General features: G+C 37.2%; 1 long non-coding RNA gene across 1 annotated transcript; it reads right to left on the reverse strand.

Moving 5' to 3' along the window:
- Positions 1-2,277: 2,277 nt before the first annotated feature.
- Positions 2,278-21,143, reverse strand: LOC144024131 (uncharacterized). Its single transcript, XR_013284686.1, has 4 exons — positions 20,891-21,143; positions 8,870-8,931; positions 4,963-5,002; positions 2,278-2,726 (listed from the first exon to the last, which is right to left on the reverse strand). It is a non-coding gene; the product is annotated as an uncharacterized LOC144024131 (long non-coding RNA).
- Positions 21,144-24,453: the final 3,310 nt, after the last annotated feature.

Genomic DNA, 24,453 nt, shown 5'->3' on the forward strand with positions numbered 1-24,453 from the left:
TCCGGTTATGACCAGATAACCATTACTTCATCTAGCAATGTGCACTTTAGAGTTTTTAACCTCCCGGTACCTGATGATGTCATCCCTCAGACTCCACTCGCCCAGTAAATTGAGTTTTGCCGTTTCCTGTATGCTACTTTGGTATTCCAGAAGTTTATTCTTAAGATTGCCTTTAAAGGGGAAGCATATAAATGTGTGTGCTGGTGTTTAAGATGAGGTAGTCGACAATCAATGGACAGCCACAACAAGAAAATAAATTTAATTGAAGCCAGGCAGGTTTTCATATAGTTTGCCATTTAGAATCTGGGGCACTTAATGGCAAATTAGGGATTTTTTTTATTTATTTTTTTTGCATTTTTGTGGCAAAATGCTCTCTACAGTACTCTTTATTATACTGGAGCGTCTCTTTAATTGAGACAAGTTACTTTCCACCATAAAAAAGTTGTCCAATCAACCAAACATTCACCGGTTTGGAAATACTTCAAAATTGTGAATCTTAAAACTAAAAGAGCATTTTTGTGAGCGTTAAGACTATTGAAGAGTGACTGTGCTGTTTTTTTTTGGTCAAAATTAAAGTAAATATATTTGTTTAAAAATATCTTTTCGTGATTTTTTTTTTCATTTGTCAAAATGTACTACTGGTATCGGTATCGGTGAGTACTGAGGGTCTGAGTATCGGTATGGTATCGAAAATCCCTAATAAAAATGTTAGTGTTTTGGGATCACAATTTGGATAATGCGAAAGAACTTTCTCTTTATAGTTGGAGGGCAAAATGACTTGGGGATGCAAATTAATTTATTTTTTATTTTTGGTTTTCAATTTTTTAAGGAGATGCGTAAATAATTCGTGGTGGGCTCAGCGAGGATCAAGGTCTCATTTGGAGGAGATGGCGGATGAGCATAGCCTGGAGGCCGTCTCAAGGACACTCTCGCTGTTGTGCACCCTTCTTAATAACTATGATGGAATGTTACGACGCGGGCTTAATACGTTTTGATAATTCATACTAATGTGGATAACTGATGCACATTAGTTATACCTGTTTAATGTAATGACCTCCAACACAAGAGCGGGAGCCAAAATTGTGGCTGGCGAGCACGAGCAAGGTAGGTTTAGAAAAAGCAGCAAATTATGCAAATGGTTGTGAAATGATGTGAAGGCTCGAGACGAGGACACTTGAAGACGCGAGTGGAGTGGCTCACAAAAGGTTTTTTCCTGCCGTAGGGAAAATACGGACGACATGATGGATGTCCGGCGTCTTTGTGGTGAGAATGAACCGTCACCAAAAAAAAAAGACGAGAATGTAAGAAAAATTACAGCTGAGGGGATGTGGATAACGATGCTGCCTGAGCCCCCCTGATATCAATGATGTGTGACGAGAATGTCTTTATAGACATGGTGAGATTGAAACACTGACAGGTCCACTTCCACCTACAGATATGACCAAAAAAGAAAGAAAAAACTAGGAAAAAAAGATTTACCAATTATTTTCAATGAAATATTGACATATTTGCACTGTGATGTCATTTTTAGTTGACAGCAAGCGGCAGTACAGGGCAAAATGGCCGCCACCTTAGACAAATAAAAACAGCTGGATGTTTGTTTATTTCATATTCCACAAACACAATATTAATAAGGATATCGTTTTTTTCCCTTTAAAAAAAAAAAAAAAAAAAAAAAAAAAAAAAGGTTTTATTTTGCAGTTCAAAAAGGACATAAAAGAAAAAAAATTACTGATTAAGTTAACCTGACATTCTAAAGCCATCTATTAAATATTACCCTAGTTTAAGATAATTACAAAAAAAAAAAGACATGCAGGTGACACATATACACTTTAAACAATTGCATATTGCTATTTTAACTGTTTTTGGGGTCATATTTTAATAGCAAACAGAAGACAAAGACAATAGAAATACAAAATACAAAAAATACAATGACCAACAAACAAAAAAACTCTAAACAAAATAATAATAATAATAATGATAATAATAATGTCTTACTCATTCCCACACTCATACACACAAACAATATATTCCTGGTGATACGTTCAACATACAGTTTTATTTCGAATTTTAGATAATAAAAAACAAAACAATACTTAATTTGCAAAAATGATCAAATTAATAATATATCAAATACATTAATTTAACTTGATAGTCTAATAGTATTGGTGAATTATAATATTAAATAATAAGAAGAATAATAAGAATTACAGGGTCTCAAATATTTGCTTCGCCTCCCCCAAAAAATCAAACTGTTTTCATTATTTTCCGTTGATATAGTTCTCTCAATATTTAAAAAAAATATTTATTAGAGAAGATGGGGCACATAGAACATATTAAGAACATTTTTTACTTGACTTCTGCTTTAAATCCGGCTAATATCTCAAATGCTAAAGACAGACACAGACATTGTCTGTGCAGTAAATAAAGGTTTAATGATGGTGGCAGTTTAAACTTTGGAGCAAATTATTCCAAATAAGTCAACCGAATCTTATTTTGACCATCCTCACGAAGCGGATTATGGTCACACACAAGACTTTAATTACACTGGCAATGCACTTTTTTTTTTTGTGTAATCATGGACACATTTTCTTTAAAAAAAAAAAAAAAAAAAATCAATTACTGTATAGAAATGAATCCATCTTGCCGTCCTCCCAAATGATTCCAGTGGCTCAGCATTTCTATCTGCAGTTCCCACAGATTTTGGGGGCTTTGAGTTGACAGATCTAATTAGAGACAAGAGTCAGACCTAAGCCAATGATGAAGTGGGAGACGATACTTATGTAATCGCGAGTACACCAAGTTCCCAGCTCGCCATTTTCCTCTTGGGATCCGGTGTCATGAGGTGCATGTATAAAGTGAATCAATACGCAGCAGGGTGTATGTAAGTCACTGCTGTCAATTGGACCTCAGCAGCGGGTGACGTATTATTATACATGCAAGCATCACTCTGTGGAGGAGTTTGGCATTTCCCACAGGGTAGCAGCTCACTTTAAGAAGATCGCATGAGTGTAAACAAGAAGTCAAAGGCGCACATCGCACCGACTCGACACATATCGCACCCACTCTTTGAGCTGCAAGGCTGCACTTGGGCAATATCTCATTCTCCTCTCAGTTTTTCTGCTGGGCCTCACTCGCGAGAGGGTTGCAAACGTTTCCTGAGGTTTTCGGCTCACGATCTGAGGCATCAGCTTCAAAAACAACAGGATGAGACCTCCTGTGGTGCTTCGAGGTATTTTACCAGTCGTGGCTTTGACCGCATACAGGGCAACAATTCACCAATGTGGCATACAGTATCTTTGATGCAGTGCACTACGGGAAACCGTTTGAACATTCGACATCCTTGATATCCTGAGTAAAGTACATACATTTTAAAGCTAGTGTATGCAGCCTCAAAGCTGATAGCAATATTTGATTGTAACCTTAATTGGATTGTCTTGAATTGGCTTCGCAAGCCCAGAGTTGACAAACATTAGTGACATCAGGGCGCATCTTCATTTTATCTCTAGTTTACCGTCTTTGGAAATCTGGCAGACCGCACCGCATCTCGCTCAGAGTTCCGACAGACTGAAGGCGTTTTCTATTAAACACCCCCGGTGCATGTGACAATTTGGTGACAGAAAGGAAATTAGACTTTAGACAAGGTGAAACCAGGTCAAAGTTGTGGCGCAAGTGGTGCAAGACAATTTTGGTGGATTTATTCCAGGTGAATTCCATCATATTTTATTCATGAATATCACATTAGCGTGTTGAACCATGTGAATCATTGCATAAATCAATTTATTGAATAGATTGTTATTACTGGGCGAGTACTAATACCATGTATCGGTATCGTGCCGATACCAGCCTTATTTTAGGGTATCGGTACTCGCAACGGTAGCTCATACCAGTATTGGCCACCTAGTGGCCGTTTTGCAATTATTAACTACAAATTAGAAATTAAGGAATAGAAAATTGCCATTAACTTCATGCAAATTTAAGGAAAAATATGATATTGGAATAAAAATAAATTATCTGTCATTTTTGTGGGGGAAGGGGGGCGGGATTTTTATTTACTAGTTGTATTGGTATCTAGTATCGGTGATCACTCAAGAGTTGAGTATCGGTATCAGTCTAAAAAAAAGTGGTACTGAACATCCCTTGTTGTTATTTCTGGACAGGTAGGTCAGTACTGTCAGGTCATACAGAGTTTTAACATCTGACTTATTTTTTTATTTTTATTTTTTTAAATCACTGCAAACACCTTTATACTAGATGTGGAGGATATCGACTAAATGCTCAAGGGCCAATCAACCAATTTGGTGCCATATGGTTGTTGTAACTTTTCTCATATTGTTCAATGAATTCATTCAGTCAAAATACTGAATAGGTAAAACTGTTATCCAGCTCTAAAATATTGTTCATGTGTATCCTTCTAATGTTGTGTTTAGCTGGTGTATGCCAGAAAAGGGAAAAGGTGAGGCCACACGTTTGGTCCAGTGTGGTGTTGAATCCCGACATTACAATCTGAGGTGATGCCACACAAATTGGAATTTTCCACAATCCCTCATCAGTTGCTTCATAAATGACAATATTGCGCTTATCAAACTTTACGATCAGCAAACTGCATCCCACTTCCTGTTTCCATTATTGCTATGCTAAATCAAGCCACCATCAAAATGAACTTGAATGTATGTACAGTAGCATGTGGTGGCTCAGGGAGAAAAAAAAAGACAAATAAAAAAACTTGGAGTGTTAAGATAAAAAAACAAGATCTTTGCTTCACTTGGCAACTATGCTTAATAAAAATAAAAAATAAAAATATATTTTTTTTTAATGGCAATTAAAACAAGTATCTAGACAACTTGATAAATACTTCAGTGACTCATCTGTTGTTTGCTTACATAAAAAAAAATATATAGGCATTTTAAATATATCTAACATAAAATGTAATAGTTTTGTCCTTGGGCCGAGCTAACTCACCTGAGTCACAGCCAAGTTGTGTGAAAATTGGCCCAGTTAACTGTGAAAAAGAGAGCAAAAGATTTACAGTCTCCTCTGCAGTAGTAACAGAGTTGCATTAACAATGCCAAAAATATGCACTACTTTGTCTAGGAAAAAAAAAAAAAAAGTGACTCATCACTTGGTGGCAAAACATGAATCCACTGATCCAGTTTATATGCTGCTTACATCAGGCAGAAGACATACCACATCCTGGACTGGTCTCCCACAAACAACATGAAAAATCAACTTATTGGAGATTTAGCCGTGTTAAAATGCTAATTCCTCACCAAAAACATGACTGACGTGGTGTTTTCCTCCTTTTGCCCCCTCTGAGAAATTCTAGGCCATTTTGCTCTCCAAACACAAGCCCCACCCAACCTGAGAGAACGAGCTGTTGGCACTCTTTGATGTCATAAGGTGCGGACACCGCTTCTGCGCACGCCCACTTTCGCTGAGATCTCAATGGGTTAGTGACAAAAGTGGCTTTTATCAGTAAACATTCTGCCCAAATGAATTCAAAGCAAGTATAGTTACTGCGGCAGTTTGACACATCGGTGAATCATCATCTGTGAGTGAGTGAATACTCATAATATCGGTTTGGGGGGATAAAAAAAAAAAAAAAGTGATATCGAACATCCCTTTTAATTTTTAGACAAATTATGCTCAATGCCTCATTTGATTTTTGAAGTAACGTACATCTATGGGCTAGTATAGAATTACATTTACATTGAATTAATATATTAATTAAATTATACAGTACTGTGCATGTATGTTTTTTTTTTATTTAAAAAAAATACATATACAAAACGACATGAACCAATAAAATTCAAATAGTGTATAACAAATTGTTAATTTTATTATTTACAATAATTCATCTATATATAATTACCGTATATTATCAAAATGTTGACTTTGACATTGACTTATTTATGTATTTTTATTACCATTTGTCTCATTTACAATACTAATAACCAATTATACATTTTTAATGCTAAAGCTAACGCTAGGCAAATGAATATAATGCATTTTAATTTTAAATAATTTGGGAAACAACTTTTGATCATTTAAATGGGTAGGCCGTATTAAAGAACAGAGTGGGCCGTAAGCTAAATAATAACCTCTCAGTGTGACTGATTTGCAAGCACAATAAATACACGTTCACCGAATACCGCTCTGACAAGGTCATCCCAAATAAGCATTATTTTGAAAAGTATAATTTGATCGTCGAGGTGTTAGATGAGCATATTTCATGTGTTTTGTTTCGTGCTGTTGCTAGGCAGTAAAGCTTATTAGCGTCACATCCATGCTCACTGTTTGCTTAGTGTTAAGTGCATGTCAAAAGCAACAACAGCATGTACTGTATGTCGGCGCACGGTGCTTTACTTTAAATAACACCGAGCATTGAAATTTAAATTTGATTTGCGAGTTGAGCTGATTTTACCATCTACAGGCTCCTGGAAGGTGACTCCTTGCTCCCCGTTGCCGGAACACGCTCCGAAATGCCACATGGGGACTAGTGATATATAGTTCCCGGAATGTGATGTCCTTGACTGAAAAGCGCTCTCAAAACGCCAATACTACTCAGCTACTCAGCCACTTCATGACCTTCAGGTGCGATGGTCATGGGTTGGTGTCCAAAATATGGCAAGGGGGCCACCTTCCATTTTTTTTAGCGGCACGCCATGCATCACTATTTTATTTTACTTTATTTTATTTTTTTAACGTTTGATTTTTTTTCCCACATGGATTTTTGTTTTCATGTAGCATTTTTTTTCCACTCGAATTTTTGACATTTTTTTTTTTTTTTTAACATGTTGAATTTCGAGTCTGAAAAAAAATTGGTGTAAAAATTCAAAGATGAAAAAATTCAGTGTTACAAATTCAAATTCAGTCTGATGGCACAGATTTACTTCCATACTCCTCTGAATACAAGCCATCAATTCTTCAATAAACATTTGAAACAAAACTTGCCACTCCTTGCCACAAGAAATCATGGAGGAGGAGGAGGAGGAGGGGAGGAAAGGGAAGAAGAGAGAGGAAAGAAGAAGGAGGGGGAAAAACCTGAGCTCGTCTCGAACCGGGTACTTGCTGCTTACAGAGCGAGCACACCAACTATTATATTAGCTGTTGAGTTAGTGTCAGCAGTGCAAAAGTTTTACTTGTAGTTTACACAAGTTGTCAGCCAGACCAGATTTTAAGACAGCCAATTGTCATTGTACTTTTGCATTGCAAATGTGAAGGATAATTATCCTTCACATTTGCAACTAATGCTGAGGAGAACTTAAGAGCTTCAGTAGAAGTGGCTGGTATCGGTAGCTACCATGACTACCTAATACCTTAAAATCAGGCCGGCATCGGTACTTTACATCTGTAAAAATTAACATTCAACTCGTAGCAGCACCCAAATGATCTATTTGCTGTCCTTAAAAGAATAAGGTGGAACCCGTGTTACTTTTAAAAGCTATCATAAGTCAGATTAAAGTAGACGAAAGGAGTACTGTAATAAGGTCATTTAAATGTGCATCAAGCAGACATGTCAGAGGGTTGTATACTGGCACGCGACGGAGGATAATTAGCACACTCAGACACTGCGAGCGAGTCACTCTCGCACCATTAACCCTCATGCACCTCAGTTAACTGCTGGTCATTGGACAGTTTGTACCCCTGAGCGTGCTGTTGTGGGAACTGAGCTCAGTTTTGTGCTGGGTTTACGGCACTGATAATAGCCAAGACATTTCAGAAAAAAAAAATGCCAGCTACTGTTGTTAATAATAATAATAATAATAATAATAATAAAATAATAATAATAATCTGATGTGTTAGAGAAAAAATGAGGGCAGAATCGGAATCAGTGCAAAAAAAAAAAAAAAATGTCTAGAAAAGCTTACTCTCATTTCTGAAAAATGTATTAAAAATAATTTTGACCAGTGTAATCTTCAGCAAAAACTTGGGTGAGCTGAAATACTGCACTTCCGCTCGTACCTTCAATGCAGGCGGCGTGGGTTTGCTTCCGCACCCGGGAGACCTTGGTTGTATGTGGGGGTGTTTGTGTGAGTGAGTGTACTTAAAAAAAAATAATACATTTAAAAAATAATAATGCACTTCCTGTTTTCAGCGTTCTTCTTCAGTCAAACCTCTAGAGTCTCAAACTACCGTAAATAGCGTGCCATCATCTAGTGGTTGATGGTGCAATTACGCCAAAAATTAACAATACTGAACAAAAGAGTCAAGAATGAGTGGGGATTACTGAACTATACACATTAAGTCAAGGTAGAACTGTGGTCAAGTCAAGGCACCATTTTTTAATACAGCTCCATTCCTGCTTTGAATTGTATCCTTACTACTTCATCATGTTTGACTTAATAATAGTGTTGTTCACTCACTTAGTAATCATGATTTGCAAACCAATTAGCATCCTTTCCTTTTGTGGAGTGGATGTCTATGTGGGTCAGGAAGCACTGATGCTGCCTCTGACACCTCGTCATTAGGGTGCATGCTGGTCACCGTATGGATTGAGACTCCTCCATCTTCATTTCCTCCAGCCCTACCTGGCTCACTGCTTCTGTCCTTTTCCATTGCATCCATTTCAATAAAAAAAAAAAAAAAAAAGTACAACAGAAGAAGTACATCAAGTGTTCCTGCAGCACACTTGCATGACGAAGCAGCTCAACAGGACAGATTTACATCAGTAAGCACTGCAGACATCTCGGCTCATGTCTTGGGAAATTGTGCCAGCACATTTAGCGAGTTGAAGTTACTTTCTGAAAGGATCCGCAACATGTGTTACTTCAACTCGTGTGTCTGTTTACATTCATTTGTTTTTCAGTCGGATAAGAAAGCTGCGTATGATTATGCGATTTAGTCATGCATTTCATTGCATCCTTACCTGAAAATCCAGCTTTTTTTGTGGTGACATGGTCATCAAGTGTAAACTTCGGCCCGCCCATCCTGCCAAACACAAAAAGGGGATCGAATCAGTGGGCAAAAATCCTCAGTTCAATTTAACATAATCCTCTTAGCAAGTGAAACTTACTTAATTAGTCAGTGAGTTCTGTCAGCCCATTAAGAGGAACGGCTGAGGATTATGCACACGCCGCATCGATGTCGGCTTTCTAACGCAGTACCAACTTCCTTTCTACTACATCACTTTACTGCATTGTGTTCAAATAATAATCCATCAGTTCACATTATGACACCAACTGCAAAGTAGTTGGCTACTTAAACTATTTAAATACTTTAATATTTGGGATTATAGTGAAGTATATGTAGGCACATTTCTATCTATGTGGTGCTTTGTGAAAGCAAAATACCTTAAAATGCCTGATAAGCTACTAAAATGCCAGTAAATACATACGTTCTCTGCATTTCACAGATAAGGATGAACTGAGTGCCCCCGGGGGGTAAAATATATGCGATTGACACAAGTCACGTAAGCATCCATCACCTTCAACACTGATAGTGAGCCGCACATTGACAGAAAGTTTGGGAGGAAATTGCCAAGCACGAATTGTGTCAAAATAAAAGGTGTGTTCTTCGGACTAATCGCAATGCGTTACTATTTTTAGGACATTCGAATACATTTTCTATAGGAAGCAAAAGTAAAGGCGCTGAAAGCCAAACCGAAGTCGGCCATCATGCTTGCAAACTGATGACTTCCCTCCAACAAGCTAGCTGAGCTACAGGTTGCGAATATCATCACAATGAGCTGTTAGCTGCCAATGCATTCGCACCCTGAATGTGACATGAAGCGCTCCTGCGGATGCTGTTGAGCAGGCGGGGCAAGTGACGCCAGCACACAGCAGGTCAATTCAAAAGTGTTGTTGCTGCATTAAGCAACACGTTTCATAAAAATGTTTAACTGATCAACAGAAACATTAAAATCAAACTCCTTGCATCTCCAAAACTACCATATTTCCAAGAAGTTATCGCATTATTGAACATTGTGTCATTAAAGGCAGTAAAGGTGTAATGATTAATCGACAAATAATTGATTATTGTTTGGTTTACACGCCAAAACATAAGAATGACAACACAAGGATGAGAAGACGACTCATTCGTTTTTACTCGCAGCGAAGAGAGCAGAGTTGTCAGTTACAAACTGGCAAAGATGCTCTGACAATTCTCTTGCTTCCTCTCTTTTGATTTGGGATTGTTCCCTACCCGGTTACAAAAAATGGCGTTGCACTACTAAGGGGTGGGGAAAGTGCAATAGTGCAACGCTGCATTATCTTAGAATAACATATCTGTCTGCTTGGATTTAAGTGTGTTGCAAGTAAGCATGTGATTATCCATTAGCAATGAAAGTTCTCATTTTCGGTTTTGCCCCAGACGGTGCGACTCATTTTAAACACAGCCACACTATCTGGTACAATTCATCTGAAGAAATGGGTGCAAAGTAATTCACTTAAAGTTCATATGAGTGTGAAGCATTTTACCAAATATAACAACTTAGATACACTTTAAACGTAACAAATATATTCATTAGTAATTATTTTTGTTAATCAATGAATCGATTAGATGTTTTTTATTTGAAATTGACTGAATTCCAGCATCTTCTTTTTCAGTTTTGACAAAATAATTGATTAATCGATTATTAAAAATAATTGTTAGTAACAGGCCTAAAGAGAGCAAGCTTTTTCCAGCCTTTGTATTTGTTAATAGTTTGTAAAAAAAATAAATAAATAAAAAATACAGACCCAAGTAGAGACTGACCAATGTAAAAAGTATGAAACTGACCGAATATGGACAGAGTGGTTATATAAAGTCTACACACCCCTGTTCTATATGTGAAGTTTTTGCTGTATTAAAAATAAATAAATAAATAAATAAAAAATGGAAACATCCTTCACCATAATGTGACCTATAACCTGTACAACTCAAATGATTATTTTTTTTACTTTTAGCTAGGGGAAGGAGAAAAAAAAAAAAAAAAAAAAAAAAAATCAACCAAAATAATGTGGTTGCACAAGTGTGCACACCCTCTTATATTTGGGATGTGGCTGTGCTCAGAATTAAACAGTCACCATTCAAAGTGCCTCTATTAACTGCAAATAATTTTCAGCTGTTCTAGGAGGCTTTTCTTTACATTTCGTTTTGAAAACGTTGTGGAAATGATTTTCTTGGTGTTATTTTTTTTATACCACAAAAATTAGCTTTCAAATCGGGGCGTGTATATTTTATATCAACTTTAGGTTTCCTGTGACAGTCTATTATAGGGTGGAGTGGATCAGTGTTAGAGTAGTTGTCTTGCAACCCTGAAGCTGTGGGTTTGATCCCAGACCACCGTGACCATGTCAAAGTGAGCAAGATATTGAACCCCCAGTTGTTACTGACGCTGCATCATCAGTAGGTGAATGAGTAGTCAAAATGTTTTGGCAAAGTGTTTTGAGGGCCTTGTAAGGTGGCAAAGTGCTATATAAATGAAGTACCATATTACAGTACTCTTATTCCAGCCAATTTTTGAGCTGACATTTGCAAAACATTTTAACGCAGCAGAAGAAAAAAAGCTTCAACTGTTCTTTAATTCTCACTTATTATTCTCCCTTCATAATAAAGAAATGATTGATGGATGGTCTCAGGCAAAACTGACAAGACATAATTACTTTTGCCAAGGAGCAAACAGGTCCATTTATTGCATTTTTATGACTCCATATAAGTCTGCACCGCATATTGCTGCATGGATCTAATGTGCTGCTGAGGCTGCCATGAGTCATTTCCATTTAGTCTTTGGCAGAGTTTAGTAAGAAGAATGCCCACTCAGAAAACAGAACTTGAACGTGGTTCATGGACAATCAACATGTGACTGACAGCGACAATAAATCAAATCAAAAGGGGGGGGAAGTCATTCATTTCCATTTCCCAAGACAGTAAAGTCAAGATGCTCCTGTTGAGCTTTCATTGAATTTCCATTAGTGAATCTCAGAGGGGCTTCAATTCTAGAAAGGGGGTGACATTGTAAGAAAATGCAACGAGAAAGTGTGAATGCGCAGTTTACATTGACATAGAATTGCACTGCATCAGAGTTAGATGGTGAGTCTTTTTTTTGTTTTTTTGTTGCAGAAGCCTGGCTGCCTGAAAAGTAGATTGTGGGTCAAAAAAAAAAAAAAAAAAGGGTTGGGCAGCCCCGATATAAGGAAAGCGCAAGCAGACAACTTCCTATTCAGCCCACGTTTCTCAGCATCTGGACTCCAAGCCTGAAAAATGGAATCACGTCACAGAACAGGAAGCCGAGGTTCGGTTCATGTTCACGTCCCGCGGTTTCAGCACACACTCATTGATATTTGACAGATGACCTCAAAGGTGGTTCTCAGCTTGAGAGAATACGGAATGCGCACTATGAGGAGGTTTCGAAAGAACGGAATTATCAATCCATCCATCATTTTCAATGCTGAAAACCGCTTATTATTCTTCAGTCCGATGAGTTGCAGTAAATAAAAGAAAAGACACATGATGTGTTCAAACAGGATTAAGTGGTTGGCCATCTCCAAGGAGCACTTTCAATTCGAAGCTCCTCTTTGACTCAATAACACGACGTTTGTATGGCAATGCACTCCTAATATTTTTTCCATTCCACTTATATTGTGCTATTTAATCGTCTTTACACCACAAAGTGTTGGGATGCAGCTCGATCACATCAGGCCTGCCCGGCAGCCATCATTTAAAAGATATGACTGAGTTCAAAAAATCAATTTAGTAAAAATGCCAGTGGCGGAAGAAAATACCGAGCTGATATTTCTGAAGACAACCCTGGAAAAACAAGCATTATGAGCATTTTTCTGTTCATCAAACAGAATCAACGTTAATGCTCTGCAAGATGGTTGCATGGCAACCAAGTGACAGATGCTTCCCGCGCAGTCATGAAAGACTGACGAGGAAATGTTCATTTATTGACACGTTGGCAGACAAGAAGAAGGAAAATGGAATTAGACTTGCTACGAGGAAGGCTGTACCGATTTTTTTTTTCTTACAGCCAACGTGCTGCTTGGGACTCATCGGCCTCAGGGTCTGGATCCTCTGTAACCCAATCAGACAGGAATTGTAAGGCTGGATTTTGGAAGACAAGGCGCACAAGAGCAGAGAGAAAACACATGGGTAAATTAGAATGAAGTTATTCTAAACTAGAATGTCTATCAAAAAGCCCCATGTTACAAAAGTCTTTTTGGTCTTAAAAGGTGCAGTATGCAATTTAAAAAAAATAAAAAAATCATCTCTCTCTTGCCCTTAGTGCCACATCCGAGGAAAAACAACCAATCAGAGACAGGCAGAGGTGTGCCTGCAAGTGCGGGACACTTATGACAACATTAATGAAAATTTTCAAAATTTATACTTTATACTTTTCAAGGAAGCTAATTACAGTTATACATTTTTGTCTTTCGTCACTTCATTTATCATAATCCATAAGCCAAATTGGTGGATTTTGAATCTATTTCTTTCGGTATTACAGTACGGCCATTAGGCGGAAGAAGGCCACAATGAAGTGGTACTATGCACTGTACTAGTTGTACTTTTTTTTTTTTCTAAACTTTATATTTTTTAATTGTAAAACGTTTGTGAACTGTTAGTTTTAAAAATGTAAGCAGTTCAGATAATGGACGAATTTAATTGAAATATTTTTGTAGTTTTCACTACATGATACTTAAGTAAACATGATTTTTAAATCTTTCACGCAAGAAATACAGACAAAAACTAAAACTAATAAAATATATAAGTACAACTAAGCATAAAAAAATAAACTATTAAAAACAAACTCACTCTGAAAACTAATTACACTAGCAAAATTTATCTAACTAAACTCAAAATGAAATAAACACAAACTAACGACAATTCCAAAACTGGTCTATGATTGATTGTTGTTACTCTGCACAAGATGGGGCCAAAGAAGACTGATTGTTTTGTTGTTGTTCACAGCTCATATTTATCATCATGTACTACTGTCAAGCATAAATAAAAAAAAATAAAAAAAATCTGAAGAGGGATTTTACTACCTTTTATAATAAAAAAAAAAAAAAAAAAAAAATCACAAACCCCCCCTGTAACATGCAATCATTCAACTTTCAGGCCAAGTGCTCACTCACTGACCTACTACACATCCCTCAAAACGGTGATTCAAGATGAAGTGCAGCTCTGAAAGCGAAACTGCAACATTGAATCTCTTCATCTTAACGTGTCAAACTGGCCCCATGCTTGTTAAGATAATATTATGGCTAACAATCCAGCCTGGAAAATTGTAACTGAACTCTCTTCCGCATCCACATTGAAACACGAGAAACGTCACCGAATACACTTCGGAGCCTCTTTCTTTTAAATTACATCATGAGTACTCCAATACGACCGCAGAAGATTAAATGCTTTTGGCCTTAAACACCACATAATTATTGGACATTACTCCCCAAATTAGGTGTTTGTTTTTTTTGCAGGAACATTCATTGGAATGTTGAAAAACAAACAACTAGAAGAAAAAGTGTATAAAGTTTTTACACCGGCAATGACGGAGGGTTAAGGTAAAATTGACTTAAAAATGACTTGGGTTCACGTTCGGACCATTTCGGTCTTAGACCTCACTTTTTGTATTGCTTGAGAATGATGTGAAATGAATATATAATTTGATTTAAAAAAAAAAAAAAAAAAAAAAAAGTATGTGCTCCGATTTTTATTTGTAAGTTCATTTGAATAAAAAACATTTAAGTATAATTCCTATGGCTCCTCACAGTATAAATAAACAAATCAAACATCCAGAGGCTATGAGAGTCCTTGAAAAATGTTCTCTCTTCCAATTATAATAAAATAAAGTAAAGAATAAATGAAAGATTTGAGGTGTACTTTTTCCTAAAATTCCACACTTGAACAAATGCCAAAGTGTCTCGGAAGCCCAGTGCTTGCTTCCCTGACAAGATTTTAAAAAATAAAAAAATAAAATAAAAAATATGAGACTATCCAATTCCAGATTCTTTTTAAAATCCTTCCAGTTGCTTTGAGGCACAAGAGGAACCAGTGAGCATTGGCGAAGTTTAAGGGAGATGCTAGATAAAAGATAAAACTCACAACAGCTCAAATCCCATTTTAGGCGGATGTGACAATTTACTGATTTAGAAGAGTTAGCGTTAAAGTTAGAGTTGTACAAAAGCAGTTCAGCCTCCAGTGGTTTTCCATCAGGGTGACGTTCCATTTAACACATGTAAGACAAAGGCTGAGCCACTTCGCTGCCTTCTATGGTTCTGTGGAGACTGTACCAAGCAGTGTAACCTCTAATTTAATAACCAGCTAATTGGACACAAATGGGCCTTCTCTTTGAACACTGGGAAAAATAAGCTGAAAGCACTTATTCTTCTTAATTAAAATGATGATAAACGACTGGGCCAGAAGCAGAAGACAATGGGGGTTATTACATGACTGTGATTTATATAAACACGTGGAGGAATTAGACAATGCTTGCACGGAGAAGGCTCAATCAACTTTTTGTTGCCCTTTGTTGGATCACCATCTCAAGGCCGGAATTGATTTTCAATTTTTTCATAGTAGTAATGATGTAATGAAAATACGCAGGAATCAAAGCAATGTGCAATAGAAGGAGACCTGGCGGGCAAAATGTGCGACATATTACAGCATGAAATATAAAATAATGGAATACCAGCAGGATGCCCGAACCGTGAGACTTGGTCATTTAAAAGTGATGTCAACAATTTTACTCCTTGCTTAAACTTTAATGATACAGAACAGACCTGTCACTCAAGTGTAAAAAAAATAAAATATATATATATATCCACAGTAAAACATACATTTTGTGCAACCTGAATTATGGAATATAGGGCCTTATTTGCTAACTTAATTTCTTTCTTTGCTGGCAACCAGTCCAGGGTGTGACCTGCCTACTGCCTAAAAGCCAGCTGAGATAGGCTCCAGCACCCCCCGCGACCCTTGTGAGGGATAAGCGGTCAAGAAAATGGATGGATGGATGGACATGGACTGACTACTGACCGGGCACACCCAGGACTGTGCTAGATAAACGCGCTAAATTGCGAATATATACAATAAGAATTTAGCATGCATAAAGTGATTTTTCAAACCTGACATGATTTCCAATGGCTGATTTTGCATCTTTAAAAGGTGAAGTCAAGTCAGCGGCCATTTTGCCACTGCTTTGCGTGATGTCATTTTCAGTCGACAGCAAGTGGCAAAATGGCCACCCCTGAGATGGATTAAAAATAAGTGGATTTTGCTTCTTAATTCATGTTCCAGAAACACGAAATTAATAATCAGAATACTGTGTTTAAACTAGTGGGACCACATAGAACATATTGTTGTAAAGGATATCTTTGAAATGATTCCCCTTTTAGCATACGATGACTGAAAGGCAGGTGCAAATGGCACCACTTTGCGTGACCTTGGTGAAAATGGCAGAATGGATTTTTTCTGCCTGTGTGATTTTTTTTTTTTTTTTTTTTTTTTTTTTTTTATTTAAATGCCAGAATGAAAAATTATCGCGGCCTAGCGTCTACTCAGCAATGCAGTTCTGGAGCTTCTGAATGATTGACTTAGAAGCAGTCACCTATGACAATGGAAGCTCCTTTTAACGCTGGGTTTTGTCATTTCAATACATTGTGATTATGATGATTGCCTGCTGTCTTCGACAGATACAGCAATATGTGTGAAACGTCCAGAGGATTGACATTTCTTTCAAGGGCCCATAGTTCCAAAACATGACATACAACAATAATAACAATCCGCTTCTTAACTCATACAATTAGCCTCTGTTGTTTGAAGTTTTATTTGAAAGAGGAGAGAACACAGCATGTCACTCAAGTGGTTAGAACGTAAACCAAGCAACTTTAGTTGGTAGGCAACACACATGGCTCAATTATCCAGTCCCATTTAGATCCACTTCAACAATGCCAACATTTCTGCTGAACAACGCAGGGCCAAAATGCAGCCCATTAAAAGGTGGAAAAATACCCAGAGGCGGTCAAGTGGTGGCAGTCGAATAGCGCAGACATTCCCGTCATCAAAAAGGTGCAACCATCAAGAAACATTACTCTCCTTTTCGAATACCACGGACAAAATGCTGAAAACAATCCACAACAAACACTAAATAGCAACAAACACTTCAAGATGGCTGCCACTTTGTCTTTAAATGGAATGTTATGACAAGTTTAAATAATCAAGCTTAAAAAGAAAGACTCAAAGCTGGCAAATGTAATCATTATATTTATAAACATGATACATAATACAGTAAATGGTAGGTTTGCTTTGATAATATTAACAGTTAAATATATCCGTCCCAAACACACTGCCTTAAAAATATTTGTTAAGTGATTAAAAAAATAAAATAAAATCAAGTAGCTGTTTGGTTCAGTGAAATCCACAAAGATTCTTTAAAAAAAAAAAATACAATAATTACTCATGTGAAGTCGTAAAAGGTTGACTTTATTTTATTTAATTAAAAAAAACAACTTTATTCTTTAAGGGTGTCACGATTTCGATTTTTTATCGAAATCGATCGAAATTACGTCACGATTTCGAGCATCGAAATAGAAGAGAGGACACACGATTCGATGCCCCCACACCCCCCCCGCGCCCGCCGCCACCGCCGCCGCCACCGCCACCTCCCAGGAAAGCAAATGAGACGCAGCCATTCAGCTACTAGCTAACGGCACTTGTTAGCTGACTTCTCCTGCAGTCATGATGGCAAGCGCGGACAGACACAGCAATGGTGCTTCAAGCCGCTCCCGCTTCTCTCGTCACCAGTTTGGAAACATTTTGCGTTCCCGGTGAGTTATGTCGACAACGTTCACGTTGTCGATAAAAAGACCACAGTTGCAAGATATGCTATGTGCGCGTACTGTACTCGGCCACGGTGTTACGCCCGGCTCGTCAAGGGGAAGGGAAGTAACACAATAACAGAAAATATAGAGTAGATAAACACGGGTCGACTTTAACATCTGAGTAGTTTTAATTGAAATTTCAGGCAGGGGTTTGACAAGGGAGTGAAAGTGGAAGGTGAACAAATAATAACCGCATTTGACAGAACTGACAGAACGGAGGAGAAACAACAATAACCAATAGGGGTATAATACACGGATACACAATAGCGTCGCGCTGGCACAGTCGTCCAATCGGAGTGTCGCGCTGGCACAGTCGTCCAATCGGAGTGTCGCGCTGGCACAGTCCTCCAATCAGAGTGTCGCGCTGGCGCATTCAAACTGAAGTACCATTATACGGGCACCAGCCGACACAAACACACACATACATACTAGGGGAGCGGAGCCGGCGGCGGGCCCGAGCCGCCAGCCTATAACAACGGGAAACACGACAAACATGACGGGACATTTACGCAGGCATCACAAAGATTTAGATTTATCAAATTCAACTAGAAGTGGGAAAACAACGGTCCAACCAACTATTTCATCCTCATTTACAGTGAAACTTCCACACACTTCAGCTCGCGCGAAACGCCAGATCCATAGGTCTATTTATAGCAGCAGACCTGCAGCCTTGGAAAACGCTGGATTCAAACATTTAATTAGTGTACTTGAACCACGCTACAGTATGCCCAGCAACTGTAAATGTTGGGATATAGTTTGTTCAGGCTGTATTTGTTCCATGACTTTGGATACAATATATTTTTTGTTGTTGTTGCACATTGCACATTATTTTAAGAGGAACGCACAGCACACTGTTGTAACCAAAAACAGTCAATAGATGGCAGGCACCCACTGTGACTTTTTGTTTTTGTTTTTTTATTTTTTATTTTACACTTCAGTAAGAACAAGACGGTTAACTTTATATTGTAAATAAATTCTTTGAATTTGATCATTCCTGCCTAATGTCAATTATCATATATTACATAAATTTACACAAAAATAATATGGAAATTGCATCACCTATATGTAGCCGATCTTTTGAAATAAGATTTACTGTACAATGAATAGAACCAATGATCATAGACTAGCCTTAGCCTACAGAAGCATATGCCTCTGTGTTATAAAGTGGGGGAGCGGGAAAAAAAAAAAAAAAAATCGAAAAAAAAAATCGAATCGTGACCCCAAAATCGAAATTTAAATCGAATCGTGGAGTTGGCGAATCGTGACACCCCTATTATTCTTAAACATCACTGTTAAAAAATGTACTTCCAATTATTTGCAAAATCGTTTTTTGATTTTATGTGAAGCAGGGTTGTCAGCATCTGTTGAATGTAACTTCAAAAGTAACTTGTAATCTAACTTTGTTTGAAATCAAGTAATCTGTAACACAATTAAGATATTTTTAAAGTCAAGTAATCAGTAAAGTTTCATTTTCAAAGGTAACTGTATCAACACTGTAAGGCAGTACTATGTTTGTCTTCCACTAATACTTCCAGTTTCATCACTTCAAATTTCTTTTTGAACTTGCGGTGCTCTATCAAATGTCACATGTTGAATGAACATACCATTTAGCAATCACTATTTGACATCTTCCCAAATCAGTCCCATAATATTCCAAAAATATTTACTGTCTAAAGATTCCGAACTTAACGACTAAAATGAACTGATTACTTAATTAGACTGAATTAACTGTAAAATTTATCACTACTACAAATACAACAACTGTTTCTCTGGCTGGTTCAAGCTGAACAAAACACTCAACACCAACATCATCATTGGATAGTTTTTATGTGCGATGAGATGATCTTGACTTTCATTAAGATCCTCAAGTTGAAAATGACATTTGATCATAAATAATCACAATCCAGTGACCAAAAACAAGGTTTGTATTTCACTTCATCTCGTGAGCTTGCGTCATTCTGCTCTCCACAGAGGCCATATGATAACCTCGATAACCAGCACTGGTGATACACCACAGGCTCATTTGTAAGATTTTGTTGTTGATTTTTTAGCTAAAAGAAACACGACTGAGTCCCTGCGGGTATCATGTTACGTGTACATATTCTCTATAGACTCTTCCAGTTGACGTCACCGCTCCCACTGCGCCTCCCGGAGGGCAAACATCCCATAACAAATGAATGTAGAGAGCGTGATTTTCGGCAAGCGTTTTTGTTAAAAGGTGGGAAATATGTCAAGTGTCACAAAAAACGAGTAGGACACTACATTACTGTGACTCATGTAAACCAGTCGTTTGGAGCTGCTAGCTACAAAAAAATTGAGTTTGTTTGAGGGCAAAGTGGAAGGGGAAGCTTAAGGGATGTTGTTTTGCTTGAATATGTCAAGGACTACTTTCATGGTGTAAATTGTCATTCATGAAATCGTTTGTGTCCGGATATACTTGTCTTGCTGTATATCGGTCTTCGAGCTATCTTAGCTTGCTAGCTGCTAACAAACAGACCGCACGTTACAACACATTCCTCAGCAGAAATCAAGCCCGAGTTAAAGTGTTAATTGTGATCATCGTGTTAAATCGTTAACTTTTTGTTAAAAATTACTTGAATACTTGTGCGAAAAAATATAAATGCTTGTTTCACTAAAGATAATATGTCACATTCATCTCGTCTGCCTCGAATTTACAATCAGAGGTTAATGTACCCACTGTACCTGTTTTCTGATTGTTTTCTAATACACTCGCATTGACGCCCTGCTCTCCACCGCAAGGGGCGCGCTTCAACGTGACGTCACACTGGACGGGACTATTGATCTCAGAGGTTTACGTGCCGTGCTCCATTTTGTCCTCACGGGGACGGCGAAGCTTAACGTAAAAGAAGTCATCAAAAAACATGACTTGTGGTCAAATTCAGAGAACTTTTTCTACTCCCAGGGCTGTAATTACGTTTTTAAACACTCAAGAGCGAGACAAAAAAATGTAAGAAACATTACATACGCGTTTACGTCGTGTATTGACATCACTATGGGAAGCTAACTTAAATATACTGTAGCTCCGTGTATTCACAGCATTTGCCCTTATACTTTGCGGATGCACCTACCATGTTGGAAGTGGAACGTCAGCCATTTTCAGATCACTCCCGAGATGTTCAGTGCAGGATTCAAGTGGCCGGGTCGCTCGGGGATATTCACAGAGTTGTCCCGAAGCCACTCCTGTGATATCTTAGCTGTGTGCTGAGGGCCGTCCTGATGAAAAACGAACTGTTGCCCTAGTATGAGGTCAAGAGTGCTCTGGAGTGCTCTTCCTGCTCCAATTAGGCTTTGGAAAGTGGAAACAAGATGCACCTGCGCACACAAGGCTGTGACTGACGTACATCATGTGACACCCCCTATAAAATAGAATTTCGTTATGCGGTGTTGTGTGTAGTATTTTAAGGAAAAAATGGATTGAATCGATTTTTGGAATAAGGCTGTAACATAAAATGAAATACTTTTAAAATGCACTGTACACAATAAAGTTAACTTCATGATTTTTTATTTATATTGTAAGTTATAATGGACACTATGATCTCAAACCTACCATATTACATGCTAAGATGTTACAATTGTCTGTTTACTTTAGTTGCAGGTTACTGTATTGTTAACAAAAACTAGCAAAATAACTAAAACTAAAATTGGAAAAAAAAAAATAACAAAAGAAAACAAAAATGGAAAAAAGAAAACAAAAAATGGAAAAAAAACTACTAACTGAAACTACATTTTACATTTATAAATTTAAAACCAAATATTATTCTAACAAAAAAAAAGTCAATTTTAATATCATACACTTAAGTGATTTATGCTAAACATTTATTCAGTATTAATGTACGGCCGAACAGAAGGTCCGTCAAAGTCATTTGGGATTGTACTTTACATTGTCTTATAAGTGACTATATAACTTTTTCTTTTTTTGTTTCATCTTGCACTTAAAAAAATATTACAATATATTTAACAGGAAAAAAAAAAACCTGACACTTAAAAAAAAACCAAAGCATTAAAAAAACAAACAAAAATAATTTTATAAATAGTTTTGGAAAAAAAAATCCCAAATGTAGCAAAAAGTAACTGTAATGAAAAATCCACAACTATAAAAAAAAAAAAAACCTGCAAGCGATTCAGGAAATAATCGGATAATCAATCAATCAATCAAACTTTATTTATATAGCACCTTCCATACATTCAAATGCAACTCAAAGTGCTGGACAATTAAAACATCCATAATACAATAAAAAGAAAAAGCCATCCCTCCCCCCATGATCGTACCCACAGACACACACGCAAACCACATGGCAGGGCACAGAAGAACCCTGTGAGGAAAGGCACCCAGGAGGAGTTCATCAAAACCTTGATAAACTTTGGCACTGACAATCATCCACAGGTGAGCTTTTAGCTACAGTCACAATTTGGAAATAATTTACATTCATGTAATCCACATTACCTGGATTGACTGGGATAGGCTCCAACGACCCCGTGACCCTTGTGAGGAATAAGCGGTTAAGAAAATGGATGGATGGATGTAATCCACATTACAACCACAGTAATAAAAATGAATGCTGGCTGACATTGTCAATTAAAAGCGATAGGCAGCCCTTGCGTCCAATTAGATGGAACGTGTGTATGTACACATAAGCAAAAACCATGCATGTTTTCCTCAAAACCCCACACCAGCAGATTGAATCCCATTAAGTGTGCATATGTTAGCCCTTATTATGCACAAATCATGTTGGAAGTGTGACAATGACGGGACGCAATTAGCAAAACAGAAATGGTCCCCCATCTGGCATGCAATCGTTCTGATACAAAGAGTGCGAAGACCAAATCCAATGCTTGGTCAATCCCCATCCTGATAAACTTTCAAGCTGTAGTCTAAAATGTGCATATTCATATTTTTGTAATGAAAACAAGCTTTTTTTCTTTCTTTTTTTTTTAAAGTCCTCAAGAACGCAGGTCAACAACGAGCAGGCCAAAGTCAGCATGCTAAACTTTGGCTATCGCGGATCCTTCCAAAATAATGTCAAGCAAAATGTGTCAGGAGGCAGGAATGTAAGCAGATCTTTTCGATTTATATAACCCATCCTCTGATTATTATTATTGTCAACCCTGTCTGGTGAGATCAGGCAATCAGTGTTTGGGGTATCAAAAGAAATCAAATGTTAGCATATTCATACATTGCATGATCTGTAAATTGCATATAAATGCACAAGATTGTCTTTTCTTGTTTCGGATCTCAGGCAATCATTTCTTTCGTCGCCACTAATGTCAAAGGGTAGAGGGATTCAATACTCAACGAAAACAAGATTTTTAATCAGAATTTAATACGATCTTGACGATTTTGTCAAGCAGCCTGGACAACCTCATTCTCTATTTGAAGCATATACCCATCATAACCAAGCCTTTTTCTCAAAACAATTCATCTTGATCACGTTCTGCGCTTTAATTACTTTCAGCCAATAAGCCGTTTTCTTGTGTTCCGACAGGATTAAGCCAATTCCACTTGACCTATTGGAATAATCGCTGATGGCAAGATGGATGGACTCATTCAGTCCCAGCCATTTTCACTGAAGCAACCCCCTTCACTCCCAGCTGTTTTACTGGATTTTGACTGATTTTGCAAGCTCCATAGAATATTCTGTTCTATTGCTATAAAAAAAAATGGAACCTACCAAAAGAAAGATTAGTCTCTTCTTTCATCAGGAAAAGCAATGTAGTAGTATATTTGTATATGTTTCTGTTTTGCAGCAATTAGCATTAGAATATAGCAAAGTTTAATTATTTATATCCCTGGTGAAAACAATGGCAAAAAGAGCTTGTTGCAACATGGCTCCGGCTGATCTCTTATACTCTGGCTACCACCTGCTGCCTCTTTTTGGAATGACTGTCATTGCTTTAAATGACCTCGTCATGTCAGAAGCTGTATCAAAGCCTTCTGTATGCTCCAGCATTAAGAACATTAAAAACGTGTAAATACGTTTTTGGGAGTGTAGGACAAAGTATTAAAAAACATATTTATAAGTTTTTAGGTTTGAATGAGTTAACACGAGTACACATCGTTTTGAGTTTTGTTTTTTTAGTCAGTTTTAATTAGTTTTCAGGGTGGTTTTAGTTATTTAATAAATGCTTCCTTTTAGTTTTGTTTCAGCATTAGGTTTAGTTTTTTTTTTTTTTTTTTTAAATGTGTATTACTTGTGCGCAATATTTAAAAAACACCATGGGAGTGACATCATCTGAAGGCGCTTTTCTAGTGGCTGCTGCGAGACGACGTCACTTCTGTGTGACACATTTTCAATCTTCCTTATTCCGCTTAATATCAAAATAAATGTACTTAAAATCATTTAAAATCATCCCCAAAGACTCATGCATTAAATTCCCAAAGATGAAAACGAAGAACATTTTTGCTATAATTATAGTTATAGTTTTGTAAACATAAAATGTAGTTTCAGTTAATTTGCGTTTTTTTAAAAAACATTTTCGTTTTTACTTTATTTTGTTAATTAAATTATTTGAATTTTAGTTTTTTCATTAGTTTTAGTTAACTAAAATAACCTTTCACCATGACTATGAATTTACTTCTGGCCAGTCCAAAGGAAGGGAGGGTAATGAGTTTTAAAAAAAATAAAAATTAAAT

The sequence above is a fragment of the Festucalex cinctus genome, chromosome 8 (genome assembly GCF_051991245.1).
Source record: "Festucalex cinctus isolate MCC-2025b chromosome 8, RoL_Fcin_1.0, whole genome shotgun sequence".
NCBI classification, from domain to species: Eukaryota; Metazoa; Chordata; class Actinopteri; order Syngnathiformes; family Syngnathidae; genus Festucalex; species Festucalex cinctus.